Source organism: Leopardus geoffroyi, chromosome A2 (genome assembly GCF_018350155.1).
Source record: "Leopardus geoffroyi isolate Oge1 chromosome A2, O.geoffroyi_Oge1_pat1.0, whole genome shotgun sequence".
In the NCBI taxonomy this organism is placed as follows: Eukaryota; Metazoa; Chordata; class Mammalia; order Carnivora; family Felidae; genus Leopardus; species Leopardus geoffroyi.
In genome coordinates this window covers 59,965,929-59,979,625 of record NC_059331.1, presented here as the reverse complement: position 1 = coordinate 59,979,625, position 13,697 = coordinate 59,965,929, and the positions used below count along the sequence as shown (strand labels likewise).

The following is a 13,697-nucleotide window of genomic DNA, read 5'->3' as shown; positions in this document are numbered from 1 at the left end:
AGTCGCCGCCAAGCAATGGGCGCCACCGCTACTGCTGCTGCCACTGCCGCCACCACAGTCGGTGCCACCCATCTCCCTGCCCCTCTCACACCCGGAGAATCCTCCCCAACAGGGGCCAGCAGCCAAACTCTGCCCCAGACCCAGACCTAATGCTCTCCAAATGCCTGTAAGGGAGAAGAGAGAGCCTGAAAGACAGAATGAGGATGGAACCGTCCAGCCCAGCCATTCCATGATGTATTATCAACCTTTCTCTACAACCAACGTCCTCAATTGGAAACACAACACTCCATCATACTCTGAAAAGCCTCAAGCAATGGCCAACTTGGAGTCCCTCTTCCAGACCCGCCAACGGACTTGGGAATATTGTCACAGTTACTCCGTACTCTGTTTAATACAGAAGAAAGAAGAAAGAAGAAGAAGAAAGAAGAAAGAAGAAAGAAGAAAGAAGAAGGAGGACGAGGAGGAAGAGGAGGAAGAGGAGGAGGAGGGAAACACAACACTACCTAGAAGATCACGCACCGCCAGGGATCAATGACCCTGCTGTCTGGGCTCAAGCTGCCATGCGTGAAGAACACCCAACATGGGATTTCACCACAGAAGAGGGACAGGTTCACATCTGATGATACCAGGAAGCCCTCCTTCGGGGAGTCCTAGTTGGAGCCAAAAAGCCCATGAACATGACTCAAACATCAAACCCAGTCACACAGCACCCTGGGGAGTCTCCCAGAGACTACTATGAAAGATTATGTGAAGCATGCCATGTATACACCCCATTTGACCCCAAGGCACCAGAAAGTCAACAGATGGTAAATACCTCCTTTGGGGCACAGGCTTCCCCAGATATCAGAAGAAAACTCCAGAAGTTGGAAGGCTTTGCTGGGATGAATATCACTCAGTTGATAGAGGTCGCCAATAAGGTTTTCATGAACAGAGAAGTCACAGCTGAAAGAGAAGCGGAGAGAAGACTAAGAAGCCACGCTTCTCGCAGCAGAACCAAAAGGAACAGATGCTGCGAAGGTGGGAAGACCCCAACCACCAAAAGGGTGGAAGCCCAGAGCCCCCTTAGCAAGGGACCGATGTGCATACTGCAAAGAGAAGGGACACTAGGAGAATGAATGTCCGAATCGGAAGGGACACTCAAAACCCAGCCAATATTGGGAGGAACCTCGAGGTGAGAACCTCATTGGTCTGGCCAGGGTAGAATCAGACTGAGGGGGGCCGGGCTCTTTCTCTCTTGGCCCCCATGAGCCCACAGTCGAAATGAAGGTAGGGGGCCGAACAATAACTTTCATGGTTGACCCTGGGGCTGAACACTCTGTTGTTACTTCCCCTGTGGCACCCTTAAGCCAAAAGGCAGCAGCCATACTTGGGGCTACTGGGACACGGGTGATACAGCAGCTCTTCTGTCAAGCTCGACAATGTGGACTTGGGGGGGGTCACAAGGTCCGGCATGAGTTCCTCTACTTACCTGACTGCTCAAGTCCTCTCCTGGGCCAGGATCTGCTCTCCACACTTGGGGCCCGGATGACTTTTGAACCCACTGGATGCACTCACCTCCAATTAAACCCAAGGCAGAAGGAAACCCTGGTCTTGGCGATTACCCTGCCAAACGAAGAAGAATGGAGACTATTCTAAAACCCAGGCCTTATTCTGTAACTCCTCAGAATTCAGGCTCACATTCCCCTCCGTATGGGTTGAAGATAACCCACCTGGACTAGCTTGGAATCGGGCCCCCATCATTGTTGACCTGATCCCTGGAGCCCAACCTCAGAGACAAAGGCAGTACCCCCTCCCACTCAAGACTAGAATGGGTTATACAAGAGCACCTGACCAAGCTCAGAGAAGCAGGTATTCGAATTGAGTGCCAGTTGGCTTGGAATACCCTGCTTTTGCCAGTCAAGAAGCCAGGAGGAGGAGACCGACCAGTACAGGATCTGAGGGCCATTAACAAAGTGACTGTTTCCTTACACCCAGTGGTTCCGGACCCATATACTCTCCTCAGCCAAATTCCGGGGTCAGCCACATGGTTTACATGCCTCGACCTGAAGGATGCTTTCTTCTGCCTCCACCTGGCTCCTCAAAGTCAACCATTGTTTGCCTTTCAGTGGACTGAGCCCGTTACAGGGTGCCAGATGCAGCTGACCTGGATAGACACAACTTCCCCAAGGTTTCAAGAACTTGCCCACTCTTTTTGGGGAAGCACTAGCTGCAGACCTCGCCAACGTTCTGAGGGAAACCACAGGGTGTGTCCTCCTGCAATATGTAGACCACCTCCTCCTTGCCAGCGACACTCAAGACAACTGTATGAAAGGTACCAAGGCCCTCCTGCAGCTCCTATCCTACTTGGGGTACCGGGCCTCTTGGAAAAAGGCACAGATTTGTCAGCAGCAGGTCCACTACTTAGGCTTCCTCCTCACAAAAGGAAAAAGAGAACTAGGACTGGAAAGGAAGGACGTTATCACTACACCACCACAGCCCCAAACAAAACTAGGCTTGCATGAATTTTTAGCGGCCGCGGGGTTCTGTCGCATTTGGATCCCTGCATCCTCAGCCATAGCGAGGCCCCTCTATGACCTGTTGGGAGGGCCAGACCGGGAGCCCCTTGCATGGACTGAGGAAGCAAGGACCACTTTCACAGAAATTAAGTTGGCTCTGGGATGAGCCCCAGCCCTGAGTTTGCCTGACACAGAAAGGCCCTTTATCCTCTTCGTGCACAAAAAGGAATAAACATCCCTTGGAGTGCTCACTCAGGGCATGGGGCCTTGGCAACGGCCAGTAGCCTACCTGTCAAAAAAAACTTGATCCCGTGGCTGCAGGATGGCCACCATGCCTCAGAGCGCTGGCAGCCACAGTCCTGCTCATCAAGGAGGCAGGCAAACTCACACTGGGACAAACACTTAATGTTAAGGTTCCACACGCGGTCGTGTCCCTCACAAGTGCTCAAGGATATCGTTTCCTCTCCAATTCTCAGCTGACACAATACCAAGGCCTTCTCTAGGAAAACTCAGGGGTCACTCTTGAAACAGTAAGAACATCAACCTGGCCACCTTCCTTCCCATGGAGGAGGGAGAACCCGACCATGACTGTTCCAAAGTAGTGGATGAAGTCTACACCAGCTGCTCGGACCTCCAAGACCAGGTTATAACAAGCCCAGAGATCACCTGTTCAGCGATGGGAGCAGCTATTTACAAGAGGGCAGCCGAAGAGCAGGATATGCGGTAACCACAACCACCGACGTTCTGGAAGCCAAGGCCTTGCCGGAAGGATGGTCAGCACAACAAGCTGAACTGTACGCCTTAACCCGGTTCCTCATCCTTAGCAAAGGTAAACAAGTTAACATCTACACTGATTCCCATGAAGCTGATGCCTTCGCTACTGTGCAGGTGCACGGGGCCGGCTATAAGGAAAGAGGCCTCCTTACCGCTGGAGGGAAAATGATCCAAAGCAAGGAAGAAATACTAAAGCTTCTTGAGGCCACCCGGCTGCCAGACAAGGTAGCCATCCTACACCATAAGGGACATCAGAAAGCAGACAACCCTATAACTCAAGGAAGTCACCCAGGTGACAAAACAGCCTGAGGGGCCACCTGTGGTGACCCGGGTGAAGCTCCTGCCTACACTATGACTCTTGCACCCCAGAGGGAAGCCTCCCCTCCCCTGTATACCAAAGAAGAAATAAGTTGGGCCTCGACAGAAGGGGCACACTAAGCAAAGAGGGATGGTGGGTCATGCCAAATGGACACATCTTTGTCCCCTTTGTTTTCTGTGGGAAATCACCTAGTGAAGGAACATCACCAACTCACACACCTAGGAAAAACTGCACTAGAGGCCCTCCTCCAAAAGAACAACTCTGTCAGCCAGCTGCCAGCATTATGCCGAGCTGTCAGTGAACAAGGTGGAACGTGTGCCAAAAACAATGCTTCGTCTGTCCCCACGGCCCCTGCCTGGCACGTGATGGATAGGGGCCACCCCTTTCAAAGACTTACAGGTGGACTTTACTGACATACAACCAAATAAAGGTTTCAGGTACCTTCTTGTAATAATCTGCACATATTTGGGATGGGTCGAAGCATTCCAGACCAGAATGGAAGGAAGTCACTAGGTGGCCAAAGCTCTTCTACAGGAGATTGTGCCTTGGTTTGGTCTACCCTTAACCATACACAGTGATAATGGGCCTGCATTTGTGGCAGATATTATACAAACCCTAACAAAATCCCTCAATGTTACCTGGAAACTGTGCACTGCTTACCAACCCCAGAGCTCAGGGAAAGTAGAGGGGATGAATCGCACCCTCAAGGAAACCCTGGCTAAGTTCCACCAAGAGATTAATCTCCCATGGCCAGATTTACTACCATTGGCCCTCCTGTGTGCCAGGTTTTTCCGCCAGCATTCTAGTCTGGTTCCATACAGATTCACTAGGGCATGAGAGACTCAAGGACTTGAGACTTGCCCACTGTGGTGTCCCCCCCACCCCTCCTGCATGTGACTTTAGCCCCTGCTCCTTTTCATCCCTTCTCCTCTTTCCTGATAAAGTTTAGTCCATCCTGCACAGAAGAGTTGCTATCAAGTATGATGCCCTGCTCTCATTTCCGAAAATGGCCGCACTGGTGCTGACCCCTTTCTGCAACATCTACAGGAACTCTGACAAATACCTTCCCCCTAAAGCCCTTAAAACATTCTGCCCACCTCCCCCTTGTTAAAAGGCTCTTCTGGAGCTTTTCTGTGTTCAGCACTCTACAATAAAGGCTAGGTTAATGGTGCTGGGACTGATTTTGTTTCTCCTGGGGCTCCTAGTGTGTGCATGTCAAGAAGCCTTTGATTGCTGAGGCATCCATGTCAAAGGCAGCCAGCTCCTAGCAAACCAACCCCACAAGGTCACCCACACCCATAAAGCTCCCCTTTTAGCAAGTCCTGGGTAATCTAGATCACTGACTGCTTGAGTGACTCTGCTTCTCCCTTCCCTTATCCTACTTCTTGTTCTCATGTTTTAAGCCATCCGATAATCAGTGAACCCATGAAACCCTAATTATTTCATCCCAACAAATGCAGAGCCCCAGGCCCACGCATCCTCCCTCCCTCTCCACCTGAGACTATACTATGTGGCTGTGTGGCCCTCGCACGTGCCATGGACCTGCCAGGACCTGTGAGTAATAAATCTTGTTCTCCAAAGTTCCCTGATGATTTTGCTGAGGCTCTTCCTACAATATAACAAGAACCACAAGGGCTGATCCAGCTTCAACAATGACTCCAGGAGGGGAACCCGCTGGGGGATCATCACAAGTAGTATAGGCCCAGCGGGCATTCCTGGCCTGTAGCATCACTGTGGAAAGGCTGAGATGCCTTCTTCCAGCTTAGGGTTGTCAGATTTCGCAGGTAAAATGGGACATACTTATGCTGAAAAGTGAGTCACTGTTTCTCTCAAATTCTGTGTTTTATCTGGCAGCCCTTCCCAGGTTTCCATGCATGCCTCATTTTGTCCTACTCCACGGGTGTCCTGTCTCTTTTCCTGGTGTGGCTTCTTCCTCTGATTTCTAACGCTGACACTCCAGACTCTCCTCACTTGTTTTCTGTCTACAGCCTGTGTGTGGACCTCCCCCAGTCCCATAGCCTGAAGTAACAATGATATGCTGCTACTACCTCCCAATCACATCTCCCAGCTCGGCCCTCAGCCTAGGATCCAGACACGAAGAGCCAACTTCCCACTCAGCGGTCTGAGAGGCATCTCAGGCACCCTCGGTCTAACACAGAGCTCCCAGTATCCTCATTCCACCTCTCAATCTCATCTTTCCCATGAAAGGCATCACAGCCACCCAGCCAGTCAACACAAGAGGTGCAGATATAAACAGAAAGGGCTTGGGGTATAGAAGGTATGGATGTAATCCTCTGGATTTTTTATGTATGTCTATATTGTTCGGAATTCTTTCTAATGGATGTGCACTATTTAAAAAAAAGAAAAAAACACCTTTATTTTTTAAAGCAGTCTTAGGTTCACAGAGAAATTGAGAGGAATGTACACAGAGTTCCCATATACCCCTGCCCCCAACATCCCACATGAGACAGGAGCGTGTTACAACTGATGAACCCACACTGGCACATCATGATCACCCCAAGTCCAGTTTACAGTAGGGGTCACTCCTGTGTTGTACAGTCGATGGGTTTGGGCAATGTAGAATGACATGCATCCATCATTATATCACACACAGTAGTTACACTGCCCTAAAAATCCTCTGTGCTCCACCTATTCATCCCTCTCTTCCTTTGGTGCATGAATGATTTATCATCCATTTAACAAATGTTTTGTTCCTTCCTTTTATGCAAGGAGTTTTCTAGGCACCAAGAATGCAGTGGAAAGCAAGACAGATAAAGTCCTGCTCTCAGGAAATTTTGTATTCTAGAGGCAGAGACAGAAATAAACAAGAGAACAAGTAAGTGAACAAGATAAATTAAATACTGTGAATTGACAGGGACTATCCTGGGAAAGTGTAGGGTAGGGTGTGGATGGAGGATTAAAGACTCAAGAAGAGAGGGTGACATTTTAATGAACCCTAAGTATAAAAAAAATTGCACTGTGCAGGGGTGCCTAGCTGGCTCAGTCAGAAAAGCATGCAGCTCTTGATCTAGGAGTTGCAAGTTTGAGCCTCACACTGGGGGTAGCAATTACTAAAAAATACATAAATAAAACTTTAAAAAAAAGCCAACTGTGCAAAGATCTAGGGGAGGAGCCCTGCAAGCAGACGACAGCGAGTACAGAGGCACTGAGGCAGGGCAAATTTGGTGCTTCCAAGGAAGGAAAGGCAAAGAGGCCAACAAGTCTGGGGTATGTAGATACAAGAGGATGGCAGGAAAGGAGGACAAGGCAGCCGGTCACGTAGGGTCTTACAGGCAGAGCAAGGAGTACATGCTTCTTCCTCAGAGTGACTGTTTATGTTTTCAAAAGACAACTCTGTTGCTTCCCCCACTAAAAAGGGATCAGGGCCCCTGAGTGACCCCAGATCACCCCCGTGAAGCCAAAGATACACCCCAGCAATCCACAGAACATTGAGAAATGATAAATCACTGTCTGTTTAAGTCCCTAGGTTTGGCAGTACTTTGTTATGCATCAAAAGATAACTGACAATGTTCCAGCTCTGTAATTTCATTTACAGTTTAGCTGCCCTCCTCTGGGGGTGAGAGATGGTGCTGAGCTGAGGACTGCCAATGTGGGAGAAAAATCTTAGCTGCCCATGACACTATGTACTTCAAAGATAGTTGGTACAGAGCATCAAACTGCTGGAAGTCCATGTGAACTCTACCTTAAAACAAGATGTATTTTCTGGCTCTGACACTTCTAAAAGTAGTCCAAAGCAACAACATGTCCCCCTAGCCTGGGGGCCATGTATCTCTGCACTCAGATTTTCATGTCTAATACTCAAAACAGGACTCTTGGAGGACAATGAATCCCATAACTTGGGGCAGGAGAAAAGATGAGACGGCTCTGGAACCCTCTGGGGTTGCTAGAAAATAAGGTGCTTTCAAAGGTGTCAGAGGAGGGACTAAAATGACAAAGGAACAAAATTGTAAACAGACTACCACTGTCAATCAGTGACAACTTCAGCATCTAATAATAATATAGTATAGTTACCACTTCACAAGTTGAGTCTGCAAAGGACCATGAGTTCATTATGATATCAAAACAGAAAAGTTAAATTAATACAAAATGTGTAAAGCCAATAATGAACAAAATAAATCAGCAGACAAAATCAGTCACTAATTAAAGTCATCAAAGGATGAGATACAGCCTACCAGAGAATCCTTCCTTTGTTGACTTTAGTCAGCTGCTTTTGACAACTTAATCACACCTGCTTCACTTCAGGAAGACTCACGCATGTAAGCAGGAAGGAGGGGAAAAGTCAAGACAGCACTGGGAAAAGCAGGAACCAGAGAAAGGGGAGGAGAAATCACCCATCACCACAGTCACAGGATAACCAGGGAGCGGGAAGGCTCACCGGCTGAAGGGCACAGATCAGACAAGATAACCAATTAAAAAGAGGCCCAATGGGGAGCCTGGGTGGCTCAGTATGCTAAGTGTCTGACTTCAGCTCAAGTCATGGTCTCACAGCTATGAGTTCAAGCCCCAGGTCGGGCTGTGTGCTGAAGGCTCGGAGCCTGGAGACTGCTTCACATTCTGTGTCTCCCTCCCTCTTTGCCCCTCCCCTGCTCATGCTCCATCTGTCTCTCTCTCTCAAAAATAAACATTAAAAAAAGAGGCCCAAAAGCGTTCACAAACACTAGACAATTAGAGAAGCATGAACCACAAAGCTTCATTCTCTCCTCCCAAAATGAGTAAAACCCTCTGGATGACTCACTCATGGCAGTGGGATTCAGACAGAATACAAATGAGTTTCCAAATACGCCAAGAAACCAGGTAGGCACCAGGAGGCAAGCGCCAGCAGCCGAGCTAAACTGAAGGGTTCCCTGACTGCTAAGAAAGAGGCCTCCTCTCAAGGTGTAGGGCAGAGCTATGAGGACCACACAGAACAGTTCCAGAAGAAACTTGTGTGAGGGAAGCACACTGAAGAATGCCCTCTAAACTCATCAAACGTGCACCAGAGGCCCAGTGTGGTCAGCACCCAGCACGCATTCCCACCTACCCTGTGCCCCTTACAGTGTGGGGCCTCTGTGATCCCCCAGCAGGGACCTCACAACCCTGTGGATGGTAGTCAAGGGCACTCAGCTTCCTTGGAAACATGGGGGTGTGTCAGAAGGAGAATGTGTTCAGATGTCATTTGCATCGACAGAAATGAGTACAGATGAACACACCAGGTCCTGAAGGACAGGCCTGCTGGTGAAGGCAGCCTCTGTCAGGAGAGTGGGCTGTGGACGCAGGAAAACCCTGTCCTGTAGCCCCCAGAGAGGGGGAGACCTGGGGTGGGGGGGGGGGTGGCACTGACTCCAGGGCAGAGGTTCCCACCCAGCCTTTCCCCCAGAGGACACAATATGGAGGCAGTGCCCCAGGACAGGCCCCCACAACAAAGAACTACCCTGCCAAGGTGTCAGAGTGTGGAGTGAGAGCCCTGCACAGCCCGTGTGCTTGGAGCCCCTTCCTCGGGCGCAGGCCTTGAGAAGGGCTGGGCAGGGGGACCTGGGCCCACCTGGCTGCCAGTCACAGGAATCTGTAAGGTCATTGCTCTTGCAGATGCCTCCTGGGGAGTCTGTACCCATCAGACTGAGGAGGACACTGATGCGGAGCCTCCCCGTGAGTCAGGGAGAAGCTGGCCTTGAATCTAGGGCCTTTGGGCACCCTGGGGCCAACACATCAGGTCTGAGACCTGGTCACCAGTACCTCATACAAACTAGTGCTCACCCCAAGGCAAGAGACAAGGCCAGTCCTAACTCTTCACTGCACAGCCAAAATGCTGGAACCGATCGGCTCCACTCAGCTGCCCCACTACCTGCTGTGAGGCCAAACTACCTCTGGTAGTTTTATAGGAGACCTGGTTCAGTGGGAGCACCCTGGAGTCTGCCCTGAGGGTCTGAATCCCAGCTCTTCCTCTTCCTAGATGCTGGTCCTTGGAAAAGTGAAATTTCTGTGCCTCGTCTGTTAAATGGGGACAAGAGCACCAACTTCACAAGGCTGTGAAGGTTAAATGTAATAATGCACTTGCATCACAGGACACCTGGCTGGTTCTCCCACTTCAAATCCCTCAAAGCTCTAATGTTTCGGACCAGTGCCTCTTAAATTATAGCTGCATCAGAATCAGCTGGAATACCCACCTGGGTAGTTTCTGATAAGTAGGTGGGGGGACAGCAGGCCTAGTAAGCCAAGATACTGGCTATGCGGGAGAGAGAGCCTCAGAAATACCTGAAGACTTGCCCAACCCTCAGTCTGGATTCCCCTCCCCTCTGCCCCCCCCCTCCCCTCCCCCGGACACCAAACCCGCCTTGGGCCCTGGGTTTGTCTCCCTCCATCCCAGGTCCGTCATCCAGGACCCAGCCCTGGGCCCTTACCTGGATACCTCCCCAGGTGCCCCCTCTGCCCGAGGCCCCTCTGGGACCACTTTCTCTTTCCCCTTCCCGTTTTCCCTTACTTTCGCCTATTTGCAGGCCCCTGGCGTCCCACCGGACTCCCCCAGCTCTGGGTTCACGTCCTCTTCTGCGTTGCCCAGGCCCCGGACTTTCCAGGTGTGCCCCACCGCGTCCCGAGGTCCCCCTCCAAAGGCCCTGGGTTTACTCCCTCTACTGCTCATCCCCCACTCTGCGCCCCAACCCCAGCGCTTCCCCAGGGCCGGGCCTCCTCAGTGTGACATCTCCACACACCCAGACAGCCCCCTTTGGACTCCATCACCGCTTTACCCCAGACTTCCCGCACCCCTGCCCAGGCCCGCTTGGGGCGCAGCGCCACGCTTACCCGATCCCCTCCCGGGCAGCAGCGTGCAGGAGGCGAGCAGAAGGCGAGCGGGCCAAGAGGAGGGCTCGATGAGGAAACAGAGAGCCAGATCTTCAGGCCAACTTGCCAGGCGGTTTCAGGACCAGGCGAAAGAGTGACGGGGCGGGGACTGGGCGGGGCTACCTGGAGGCGGGGCCCTGTCGCCCAGGGCCCGAGGGGAGGTGGGGAGGGGGTGTCCCCAGCTCCAAGGTCTCGCTGCTCGACCCAGAGCGCGCCAGAAGTCAGGGCCACGCAGACTCTGCCCCCGGGACCCTGGAGCTTGGCCTTTGTGGTGGGGACACGTTGAGCCAGAAGTCTTTCTGGGCTGTAAACCCGATTGTTTCCTGAGCGTGCCAAGCTCCTCTCCTCCTTTGCTGCAGTTAATGCTCGAAACAGCCCTTAGGGGGAAGTCGTGTGCTGAGGCCTGGTTTACAAAGAAGGAAACCGAGTCTAGGGCTGTAAAACCACCCAGGAGGAAAGGGGGCTTGAGGATCCCGTCTGTAAAGGGTGTGTGAAGACTGGCCATTCTTAAGGAACAGCTGCTTCGCCTGCAGCCAGAGCTCCATCAGCTCTCCAGGACAGCGTTTTGTTCTTGTGTTTTAACTTCTTTATTATGAGAAATGTTCACTCACGCCGAAAGTAGAATAATAAAATGGTCCCACAAACCAATAGGCCAGCTTCCATCATGGTCTGCATCTTGCCCTTTTTTTCCCCCATCTATATCCCTCCTCCTACACACACACTTTTTTTTTTTTTTTCCTGGAGTAGTTTTAAAGCATTCTGGCAGACATATTTCACCTTTAAATTCTTGAGCATGTTTCTCCAATCATTAAGGTTGGTTTTTTTTTTTTTTCAAACATCCTCAATAATACCAGTATCACACCCAACAAAGTTAGCAATACCCAGTCCAGTTCTATTTTTCCTAATTGACTCAAAACAGTCTTAACTGTTGGCCTCTTCTGACCAACATCTAAAGAGGGATGAAAGATTTTGGGGGGACACAGCCTCAGGCAAAGTTCATCCTCATGGTTTTTGCAAGAAACCTGTTCATGACCACAGAGCCGGAACATCAGTGGAACCAGACGAAAGTCCAAAATGAATGGAAACACAAGGGCATGTGAATGCTAGATATTTAACAAGATTTAGTCCTATGCTATATTATTTCAGCAAAAGACAAATCTGCATGTTAAACACAAAGATATATATATATATATATATATATATATATATATATTCTACAGGTTTACAGACACCCTGATTTTCAACAGGTGTCCTGTCCTATATCTGGGTTGGGTACTGCCTGCACACCTCCTTACCCACCTAGGCTTCTGGGGGCCAGCCATCCTCTGGCACCTCCTGCACTCTCCAAGGAAAGAGGATTCATGTCTACTGGTAGCCAGTAATCCTGCCCTAAACTTTCCAGACAATGCTCCAGCTCCCAGTCCTGGGAATTCTGAATGGCTCCAACCCACTGCTAGGATATATACTCAGATCAGTGCCCCAGAGAATGAACCAGTTGTGGGGCATGACCTGTGTCTTTATACAAGAATCCAAGAATTCTACATTTGAACCTGACCTCCCAAGTTGCTATGGAAGTACATTTGTCAAGGCTAGAAAGCAGAATAGACTCTATTTTACAGCTATGTTTTCCTTGCATATGTATTTAAACATATGGTTTGTGGGGACCCCATTTGTGTTTTTTTTAACTTTTTTTTTTTTTTTTTTACTTTTATTTTTGAGAGACAGAGCATGAGCAGGAGAGGGGCAGAGAGAGAGGGAGACACAGAATGTAAAGCAGGCTCCAGGCTCTGAGCTGTCAGCACAGAGCCCGATGCGGGGCTTGAACCCAGGAACCTGAGCCGAAGCCAGAATGCTTAACTGATCCACCCAGGTGCCCCTGTGGGCCCCCATTTGTAATCTTGCCCTGTAAATTTTGAGGTGGGCTTATCTTGTGTCAATATACTTATGAGTATAAGAAACATTTTATTTTCTACTTACCTCTAATGCAAGAAAAATAAACCATCAAAAGCATGAGGATAAATGGCAACTAACAGTTGACTTCAGTAGTAAAGAAACCACAGGGAGAATGTAGCACTCTTGCAAAGGGGGCAGCCCCAGCCAAGTTCCAAAGGACAATTGCAATACCCGGACACAGGACCCATTCTTCAGGGCCTTGGTAAGTGGCCGGCAGTGTGCACCAAATCCTGCAAACTAGCTCATGCCCCATTCTTTCCCCCTCACTAACAGGCATCTAGAAGTGCCCAGAGTGCTGCCTTGGGAGTCCACAGGCCTGGCTGAACTTTTGGCAGTGAGTAGCTTTACAAAGAGATACTACACCAAAACTGTAGTCCTGGGATGGAAATTTAAGATATATAGACACAAAAGACATTTGTAAATGATAAAATGTTGGCAGATATTATGGACTGAGTTGTGTTGTTCCCTACCCTGAATTTGTATATTAAAGTCCTAACTCGCAATGTGACCATACTTGAGGATAATACCTATAAGGAGGTTATAAAGGTTAAATGAGGGGCACCTGGGTGGCTCAGTTGTTTGAGCTTCCAACTTTGGCTCAGGTCATGATCTCACAATCGTGAGTTCGAGCCTCTCATCAGGCTCTGTGCTGACAAGGCAGAGACTGCTTGGGATTCTCTGTCTCCCCCTCTCTCTGCCCCTCCCCTGCTCATTCCCCCTCCCCTCTCTCAAAAGTAATAAACATTTTTTGAAAAGTTTAAGGGGCTCTTGGGTGGCTAAGTCGGTTAAGCGGCTGACTTCAGCTCAGGTCATGATCTCATGATTCCTGACTTCGAGCCCCACATCAGGCTCTGTGCTGACAGCTTGGAGCCTGGAGCCTGCTTTGGATTCTGTGTCTAACTCTCTCTCTGCCCCTGCCCTGCTCTCTCTCTCTCTCTCTCAAAAATAAATAAACATTTTTTAAGTTTAAAAAAAAATTCACAAGCTGAGCTTAGGAAAGATGTGAACCTCAGTTTTCTCATCTGTAAAGTGGAGTTAATGTTAGTACCTGCCTCAAAAGGTTGAGGGCGACAGGAAGAAATCCATGTAAAGTCCTCACATCTAGTGCCTCACATGTAGCAAGGGCTCAATTCATGTTTCCTGCTACTATGTTTACTGTTACTATTAATGTTCTAACAGGACAAATCACAAGCAGGGGTGATTCTAGGCACATGGATGGACCGTTGTAGCAGGCTTGGGGCACAAGGAGGGCCTTACCCTGCCCACAGCTTTCTCATGCCTGTTCCAGTTTCCTGCTGTTGCTCTGCCACAATACCGTC

At 49.8% G+C, this 13,697-nt stretch overlaps 1 long non-coding RNA gene across 5 annotated transcripts in view; it reads right to left on the bottom strand.

Moving 5' to 3' along the window:
• LOC123606113 overlaps positions 1-12,058 on the bottom strand; it is a 51,985-nt gene extending 39,927 nt beyond the window's left edge. For 2 of the 5 annotated variants that reach the window (XR_006716106.1, XR_006716109.1), the window contains exons 1-3: positions 10,387-12,057; positions 1,469-1,602; positions 815-942 (exon numbers count right to left, since the gene is read on the bottom strand). This is a non-coding gene — a long non-coding RNA (uncharacterized LOC123606113). Of the gene's footprint in view, positions 1-814; positions 943-1,468; positions 1,603-10,386 lie in introns of all 5 variants that reach the window. The other 3 variants (XR_006716108.1, XR_006716107.1, XR_006716105.1) reach the window with 3 other exon arrangements.
• Positions 12,059-13,697: the final 1,639 nt, after the last annotated feature.